This window comes from Adiantum capillus-veneris, chromosome 2 (assembly GCF_014529385.1).
Source record: "Adiantum capillus-veneris isolate H3 chromosome 2, ASM1452938v2, whole genome shotgun sequence".
Taxonomy (NCBI): Eukaryota; Viridiplantae; Streptophyta; class Polypodiopsida; order Polypodiales; family Pteridaceae; genus Adiantum; species Adiantum capillus-veneris.
Genome location: NC_140932.1, coordinates 28,152,449 through 28,161,465, shown reverse-complemented (window position 1 = coordinate 28,161,465; position 9,017 = coordinate 28,152,449). Strand labels below are relative to the sequence as shown.

Here is a 9,017-nt window from a genome sequence, read left to right as displayed (position 1 = left end):
GAGTCTCGCCAAGAGCACATTCTTTTGTTGCAGCCTCTCCTGAATCGGACAAAAAAATTCAGCAAAACTGTTCAAACACAAAATAAGAGGAACAACAATATCTTCTTGGTGTTCGCAAATCAATCTCTGTGGCTACAACATCGTTGTTTTCAGACGTGCCACCCTCTGCAACACCGATAACTTGCAAGTTAGCACTGATCACAGCTTGCAACGTCATCACCCTCTCCAACGGCACATTGCCACTAGACTCAAGCGTGGCTAATTCTTCTCGTGCTTCCCGTAACTGTTTCAAGAAAGTGTTTTCCTTTGATTGAATCTACACTTCCACTTGTGCTTGCTGCATTTCTTTAGAGATCTGCCCTATTTCACTCTCAAGCTGCCTAACTTTAGCTTGTACATTAGACCGCATGATCTGTGCCAGCTCTACATCCCAACTATTTGACGTATCCACACTCGCCTTCGATGATTGAGCTACCAATACTGACTTGCACACTGTTTTCCCGTCAGTCATGTGTGTCATTACTCTGGACATCTTGTTGGAGAGCCCTTGCTTATGTGCCCCCAGTTGAGTAACTGAGTTCTCAGCCACAACAGCCCAAGCTACCTGGTATTTGGACTTGTTGAGAGACAATTCCGCCCTCTCGCAATTTTCAAATGCAAATGCTTTGGCAAACCAGGCAGCGCACTCATCGTTTATAGGTAACTCTTGGTAAACCATCTGATACAGCATCATGAATTTATCGTAAAGCTTTGACCGTTTGGTTCGAAGCTTCACCTTCTGCCCTTTGGTTCATAGCACCGTGAACATGGACAACCAGTCTTTCTCTGTAACATCCATAAAGTGTGGGTTGTCAACCCCGTCCAGGTTGAGGTTGTAGATTTCATGGAAGTCTTGTCTTGACATGCAAAGTTTTGTATGTTGGATTCTAGTAAATGGAGGTGGGTTCCACCTAAAATATACATATAAAACCAGTTTTATAATTAAACGACCCATCGAAATAACATTTTTAATCATCATTTCACCACAAGAAGTAACTAATAACATATAAAATCTACCAAGAGGAAGGATTTTTACACCAATAACAAATCCTAATGCTGAAACAAGACTCTCTGTGTGTAGGTATGTGTGTGTGTGTGTGTGTTCATATCTATGTCCATGGATATGCATCATGGAACAAAATGAAACTGACTCAAGAAACATACAATGGTCACAGTTGGGTGGTGAAGCTATCAGGACATGAAGCACCTTATAAGAAAAGCAAGAAAAACATGTCCAATCAAAGGTTGCAAGCTTGAGACTAAGCTACCCTGTTTCAAACATGCAATAATTTCAACTATGCATGTTTGTGTGTGTGTGTGAGAGAGAGACATAGAAAGAGAGAGAGGGATGGCAGATATTGACCACCCTGCCTCAGAGAGCGAGAGAGAACTTGGGAGACATGTTGCCCTACTGCTGCGTGCCCTGCTGCTATTGCTTCTTGGTTGAGATGAAGAGAAGCTACATGAATGCGCTCAGTGTGCTCAACACCCACGTAAGTACGAGCGTCTAGGACCTCTCTCACACGTATGAGCTTTGGTGTTTTTTTCGAGTATTTTTTGAATGCAAAAATTTCAAAGGTGCTAGCAGTTAATGATATAGTTATTAAGTGGCTATTAAAAAAGAGCTTTCAACCCATAAAAGTGTACCACTCAGTCATGCTTCCACCCTCTTATGTCCAAGAGCCTTTACATGAAGGGTAAGTGGCCGATAGACACAAACCTTGGGTGTATAATTGGAGCTGCAAATAACTCATTAGGAGAGTTGCATGGGACTTGTCGAAATGTGAAAGTGACAATTGGTACTGTGAAGGATGAGCAAAACTTCTTTGTGTAGGAGATGTCTACCTATCCTCTTATCCTTGGGCAGCCGTACATCACAACCGTTCGCATGGAAACAAAGGTCTTGGATGATGGTTCTGCTTATGCTAGAGTAAAGAGCAGATATGGGAAGCGAGCTGTGCAATTTTTGACTGTGTGTGTGAATCATGAGAGGAACCGCAATAGTCTCCATGAGTATACTCTACCAAAAGCGAACAAAGAGTTCAAAGAGTACAGGAAGACAAGGGTTTTGTCCATGTACCATTGTAAAGCGGGATTGCAATGGTACAAGAAGAAAAAGGTTCTTGCCTGACCCAAAGCTAAAAGAAAAATTTTCTACGGATTTCCAAGGATCAAAAGAGCATGGGTCAGTATGGTTTATGAAGCTTGAGGATATGAAAAGAAGTGCACGACAGTATGTATATAATGTACAAAAATACATGATGGAAAAATGGTTTCATAGAGGATAGTGAATGCATTTTAAATTTCTTTGAACAACTTTCTCATGTAGATGCTATGCTTGAGCTTGAGGCTATAATGGACTCTAGCATGCAAGATGGAACCCACGTTGTGGAAGTATGCTCTATGGAAATGTATGACGTGACTAAGGCTTTTGAAGATCAGAAAGATTTCAATGCTAATGAAGGACCGAAAGTGAGTGTGGAGACCAAGTACAAAACGGTGGCAAAGAAAGTGAGACCAATGGCCTTACCTTTACCATCAGACTGCAGGAAAAAGCTAGAGCAAGCCTCTTTGCATCCAAATCTCAGGGATCCAAAAAGATGGCGATCTTCACTATCCCTCATGTACCTTGGAATCTACATCCAATTTTGGTTCTGAAAGCACATTTGCCAAAGTTAATAGAGCTACTCAATGAAAAGATTAGCATGGCCATATTTGAACAGGTGGTTCATTGTGCCTAAGAAGAATGGAGCTTTGTTGTTCATACAAGATATGAAACCTGTAAACAAGGTTACCATCAAGAATGTGGCTATAGGACCTATAGTGGATGAATTTACAGAGGTGTTTGCAGGAAGCTCAATTTACTCAATGGGGGATCTCTATTCAGGGTACGATCAATTTCAGCTAGATGAGAGTAGAGATCTGACAACTATGAAAACACCTTTGGGACTGGTAAGGATGTGTACCTTATCTCAAGGAGCAAAAAATTCAGTTGCACATATGATGAATGGAATGAACAAGGTTCTAAGTGACTTCATACCTCAAATCACAATGCCATTTCTTGATGATGTGCCCATCAAAGGATGTGAATACAAAGATAAAGATGAAGGTATGGATTCAAGGGGGTGTTGTAAGTTTGTTGCAAACCATATCGAAAATTGTGAGAAGATTTTGTCAAGGATGGAAGAAGTTAATCTTACTGTGTTAGGACAAAAATCTGTATGTGGAGTTAATGGAGTGTTGATTGTGGGGCATATGTGTGGTCCTTATGGTAGAAGGCCTTGTCCAAAAAAGAGGATGCAATCAAAAACATGAAAGAAGCATGTAAAAATATAACTGAAGTTTGAAGATCTCTTGGTGATTGCATCTTCTATCTTATTTGGATACCACAATATGCACATGTAGCAGATCCCCTGTATAGGTTGTTGGGAAAGAATCAGAAGTTTCGATGGGAAGAAGAGCACAGCCATGAGAAAACTAAAGAAGCTACTTCTTTCATCACCAACCTTGATAAAGGTAGACTATGCATGTGAGAGACCTGTCATTGTAACAGTTGACACGAGTTCTTTAGGGATAGGATGGACAGTAGGGCAAGATGATGATGAAGGAAAAAGGTATGTGGTGAGATTTGGAGCCAAGATTCTAAGTTCGCACCAACGAGATTATGCACAAGTAAAAAGGGAACTATGGGGGGTGGTTACAACATTGAGGTGTGACAAGGAGTACTTGATAGATGCATTAGTGGTTGTGGAAACTGATTGTTTGCCTCTTCTTGGAATGATCACAAACTGTTTGACTCTTGATACTACAATGTTGTGATGGATAGCCTATATAAAGTCCTTGAATCCTGAGTTCAAGCATATTTGCAGGGAAAGACAATCCAATGGCAAATATGCTATCTAGGGGCAAGGTATGAAGATGAACAAGACATGATTATTGAGGGAGATGATGTAGGCACAAAGTTTTACAATATTGATTATGCAAAGAGTAGTCATGCATGTCTTGTGTCTTCACTTGAGTCCTTTTCAGTGGAACTATATGAGAATGAATGGCTCTTGATAGGTCGCTACTTAAGTACTCTGCAGAAGTAGGATGATTGAATTGAGCAGGAATTTAAGAGGATAAGAAGAAAAGCATATGGATAGTTCTTGAGGGATGGCTACTTATGGAAGCATCCTAAATAGAGAAATGGAACACCATTGCGGGTAGTATGCGATAAGGTTACTCAACAACAAATCATCAAGGAGTTTCATAAAAGTTTATGGGCAGGACATCGATGTTATAGAATTCACATTTTATTATTTATTGCAGCTGACAGGTGGAAAAGACTAGACCCAGCTTGGCCTATGAAAATGTATTTGTATATCATGTACATTTATTATTCAAGTGCTCTTTTATGAGCTTTGGCCAATTATGACCGGCCGGCCAATTTGTAACCAATTTGACCATTCAAGAAATCTATATAACAAATACGTGCAAGAGGGAAATGGTCACTCTTGCACGGGGGGAGATTGTACCCAATGCTTGTGTCTTGTTCTCTCCTCTCTTCTCTCTGGTCGTGCCAGCGTAGCACTTCGCTCTAGGAAATGCGCCTGCACGTGTTCCTTCGCTCTCTCCCGCTCTCTATCTCTCTTTGTTCGTGTACGACTTGATCATATACTCACAGGCTTTGTCAGGTATGCGTAATTGCGGTGTTTTGTTGTTTCCATCATGCTATTCGAGGTATTTTGCAAGGACGCTACGCTCCCGTCTGTAGCAGTGGTATCAGAGCGAAGTGCTACGCTCCCAGACTGAACAATCTGAGAAGCAACAGCTAAGTGGTTTTTCTTTCTTATGTTTGCAGATTTTGCTAATTGCTTCACTTAATGTTGATTGCATGATGCAATTAATGTTTTTTTGGTTGAAATTTAAGAGAGTCCTTTCTTTATCGCCATAATTTAGTGCTTGTTAATTTAAATATTGTGTTAATTAAACACAGAAAACATGGATTAAACTAAAAATCATGTCGATATGATTAGTTACGACAAAGAGGAGTAATGCATAGCATTTAGTAGGTCGATATTAAGTAGAGCAGAATCTCACTTGAGAGGGCTTAGCGGTAGTTTACACTATATGATTACGAGGATAAATTTTAAGGTCGTAGAAAAGTTGAACGCATACAAGAATAGAAGCAAAGGAAGATTAAGGATCCCGAGTGAACCTTTGAGCTGCGCTCAAACTTGATCGTGGAGTGGATTATGACGAGGAGATAAGCACAATCGTTAGCACCGATGCCGCTTGCCAAGGGGCCGGAATGAGTATTATACCGTCCTCCGAATTCACGATGAGATAGTTCTCAAGGGAAAAAGCCCTTGAGCTTCCCTTTACTAACAAGCGACAATGGCAGCATACTCCACAATAGGTGGCGCAAGAGGGCAAGACACATCACGGAGAAGTGCGAAGATAAGCGATTTTTCTCTCCCCCCTCGACGGCAGTAGGCAAAGGGAACCGCCACCAGTGCTGTCTTGGGCGCAACCTACTCGACCTGCATATATTTTACTTGGCGGTAGAAAATGATCTCATGGCTTCACTACAGCCAGGGCATCACCGACATGCAATATCCAGGTGTTGGAACTCATCTTCATTTAGCCCTGATCATTTGCGCACGTCATCGTCATTTACCCATGATACTCTAATTGCCGCTCCAGTCTGAGTTCAGTGTTGTCGACCACATCTGGTAGTCATGTACAATGCCGGACGCTTTTGTCTAACGCCAACACAGGGAGTGTCTGTTAGGTAACGAACTGAGAAAAATGGCACCACCACCTGGCCTGCACCACTCAATTCGCATCGCATGCAAACTGAAGCTGTAGGAAACCAACCGTTCGTGCCTTTCTGAGAAGAGACGTCAACTGGCCCTTTTGCGTAACCATGTAGCAGTCCTCAACCACTCACCGAAGACTGCCACTCATCTTCCAACCACCCGCCACCCTCGATCTCTCTCTATCTCTCCTTTGCAGACGCCAGCCCCACTGCATGTCTCTCTCTTACTCAGGCCACCAACCACTCCGTGTGTTCTCTATGCAAGTTGGTCGAGACCACTTCCAGGTTCACCGGGCTTCACCCACTCCTCGCCATGCTTTCTCTGCACCCGAGTAGTTACCTCTCTCTTTCAGTGGCGCCCACCTTGCAGCTATCAACCACCTACAATTTTTTTTTTGTGGCCACCACTCCAGTAAAGTTTGCGGCGTAGTTTTTTTTAAAACTACTCACGACCACACCAGCTGCATGTCATGGAGTCTCTCTCTCTCTCTCTCATGTGTTTTCATGGAGCCATCCATCTTTCTCCCTCTCATCTTCAACCATCCCCCGCCCCACTTCTCATCACTCGGTGGGCCGCATGCAATCTCCAACCACTCCATTGCGGCTGTGATCGTCTGCCAACCCACCCTTATCGTCCCGCTTCTCTCCCTCACTTGATGCAACCACTCTCTCTCTGAACGAGTCAGCCAGATCCACACAAGCTCTCTGCTCTCCTTGTTGGCAACAAGGAATGGGCAGCACCACCTTTGCTAGTTCCTACCATCGAAAAACAGACGAACTCCTTACAATATTGTTATCACTGTGTTAGCAAGCCTTCCATGGCGCGTTGATCAGTTATAAGATCGAGGCTGCTTAAGTACGTGTGACCACCAGAGATGTAGCACCAAGCCAGGGCACCTCAGATTCGCACGCCTCATCCACTAGCAGCTAGTGCTCATTCGACAGCTCCGACAGTAAAACCATGGCCTGGACCACTCTCTATTACTGCAAAATGCATGGCTTGGTGCTCCAAGGGTTTCTTGTACATGTAGCAAGCAGTGTGCGCTCCGAAGCTCGATCTAATTTTTTTCTTTGAGAAGCCCTTTGTTGCTCTCGAAGAACTTTTACAAGTTGCCCAAGTTTCTGAATCCTTGTGGGTTCCTCAACCTTCCTATTCCACCATAGGTGCTCCTCTCGAATGTATTGAATATGATGTTTATGTCCAACGGTTCCCTTGCGACAATTGGCCCTACGCCTACGAGGCTACACTCCGAGAGTACCTGCAACACTCGCCTTGTCATCATGAATTCTCCCTCCCTTGTTGAGACCCTATGGATGTGGAACGCTGGGCAGAAATGTTCCCTTCCATTATCTCTCAAGTTCACCCCGTTGAGATCCTTTCTACTTATGGCGCCCTTCAGCTGATGTACTCAGAGTTTTAGCTGCCTACCCAATTGGCTCCCACTCGGGAAAAATAATTCTTGAGATATTCGAATCGCGTAGGCCGTCGATGGGTTGTTGTAGATGTCTCGATCGATAGTCGACGTAATCTCTTAGCAAATAATGTACCAACTGGAGGTATGAATGGACATACACTAGTCATAACTGCTTCACTTATTTCAGAATGTGTTCATTGACTAACAATCGAGGTATTTCTATATGAAATCTCAAACCTATTACTAACAATTTCGTGCAACTACTTCTTGCGTAATCAAAAAAATACCGCTCACAAAAGAAAAATCTCATTCTATCAACAATATTGGTCAGTGTTTTATTTAAATTGAATGATTTTCGAAACTGGCTAAGCAAAACCAAGGATGTTTGATGTTGACGCTTCTGCATTTTCCTATGATGTCCCATCTTTTCCCCTATTCTCTAAATTTACACCGTGTCTCACAAAATATTGAACGACATTATTGGTTTTTCCAAGCTAATATATATTCTTTGTAAAATCATCTACAAATGCACCCACATTCACTACTCTATTCACTCCAAGTCCTTACAGGGACACGATACTTCATAAGAAGCTAATAATTAGCATGCTATCATGTTTGCAAGACTTTTATAAATATGTCGGTCAGTTGTTGTCACTCTTCCTGTTGTAATTTTTCAACGGTTGTAGGCTCGCAACGCTAACAATTGACAGCTAGGTATTCTCATTTAGGATCTTCATTATTCGCCTTTTTGTAGTTAAACTCTCCCACTTTCAATCCTAACTTTGCATCCGTTTTACCATTATCAACTTTGACAATATGAATGTGCGGTTTACTTATTTTTGGCACCTTGTCTTTTAGTAATACTTTTGCAGATAACGTTCAACTACATTGCTACAATCAAAGAACCTCAAGGTATGAATTATGACTACATCCCTCTAGATAAATTCTCCCTGATAAGTAAGCTCCCTCCCTATATAACTTTCATTTGAATGCAATATTACCTAATTCCCCACCCCAGTCCTTATTCCACGTACTTTCTTATTCAGGCATCAAAAAAAATAAAAATAAATAAATAAATAAATCACCTTTTCCTACATCTCCTTATCTAACAATCCTCCAGTATAATTTAGATTGAACAAAATTAATACTTTTTCAAGTTAATGTCTTTTGAGGGATCACTTTTACAGATATTCTCATACCCACCCACCTTTACAACAAGTAACTTGGGTATCATCAGACAATTTTCGACAATAGAGCCCTTCACTTATTTCAATTCTGTTACAAGTTGTCAATGTACTTATATTCATTGAAACGTCATATATTGACATAACTGATCAGACAGCTACTTAAATCAGTCTTGTTGTTTTGGGATATTGTTTTCATTTGGTTTAAACACTACAGTCTACTCCAATTTGATATCAAGCAGGTAATTTATGATGTTGTTTTTTTATGCTTGGTCTAGTCCATTGGTCACGTGCACACAGATCCGCCGATTTAGGCAGTGTGAAAATGCTCATCCTGGTGCAGATTCGCCGATCTAGGCAGCACAACTACAAATTTACACCTTTTAAGCAATACCAAATGCAGATTCGCCGATCTAGGCAGCATGTCCTATTGGTGTAGATTCGCCGATTTAGGCAACACCAATCACAAAATCATACTGCAGTGGCTGCCCACCACTGAAACTGGTACGATTTTGTTACCCGGGTACATAATGAAAGTGATTTGGATTTGGACTTATATTGTGGAATTGGAATTGG

At 41.8% G+C, this 9,017-nt stretch overlaps 1 pseudogene; it reads right to left on the bottom strand.

The window, feature by feature from the left end:
• Positions 1 to 316: 316 nt before the first annotated feature.
• LOC147462561 (uncharacterized) lies at positions 317 to 885 on the bottom strand (annotated as a pseudogene).
• Between the last annotated feature and the right edge of the window lie 8,132 nt (positions 886 to 9,017).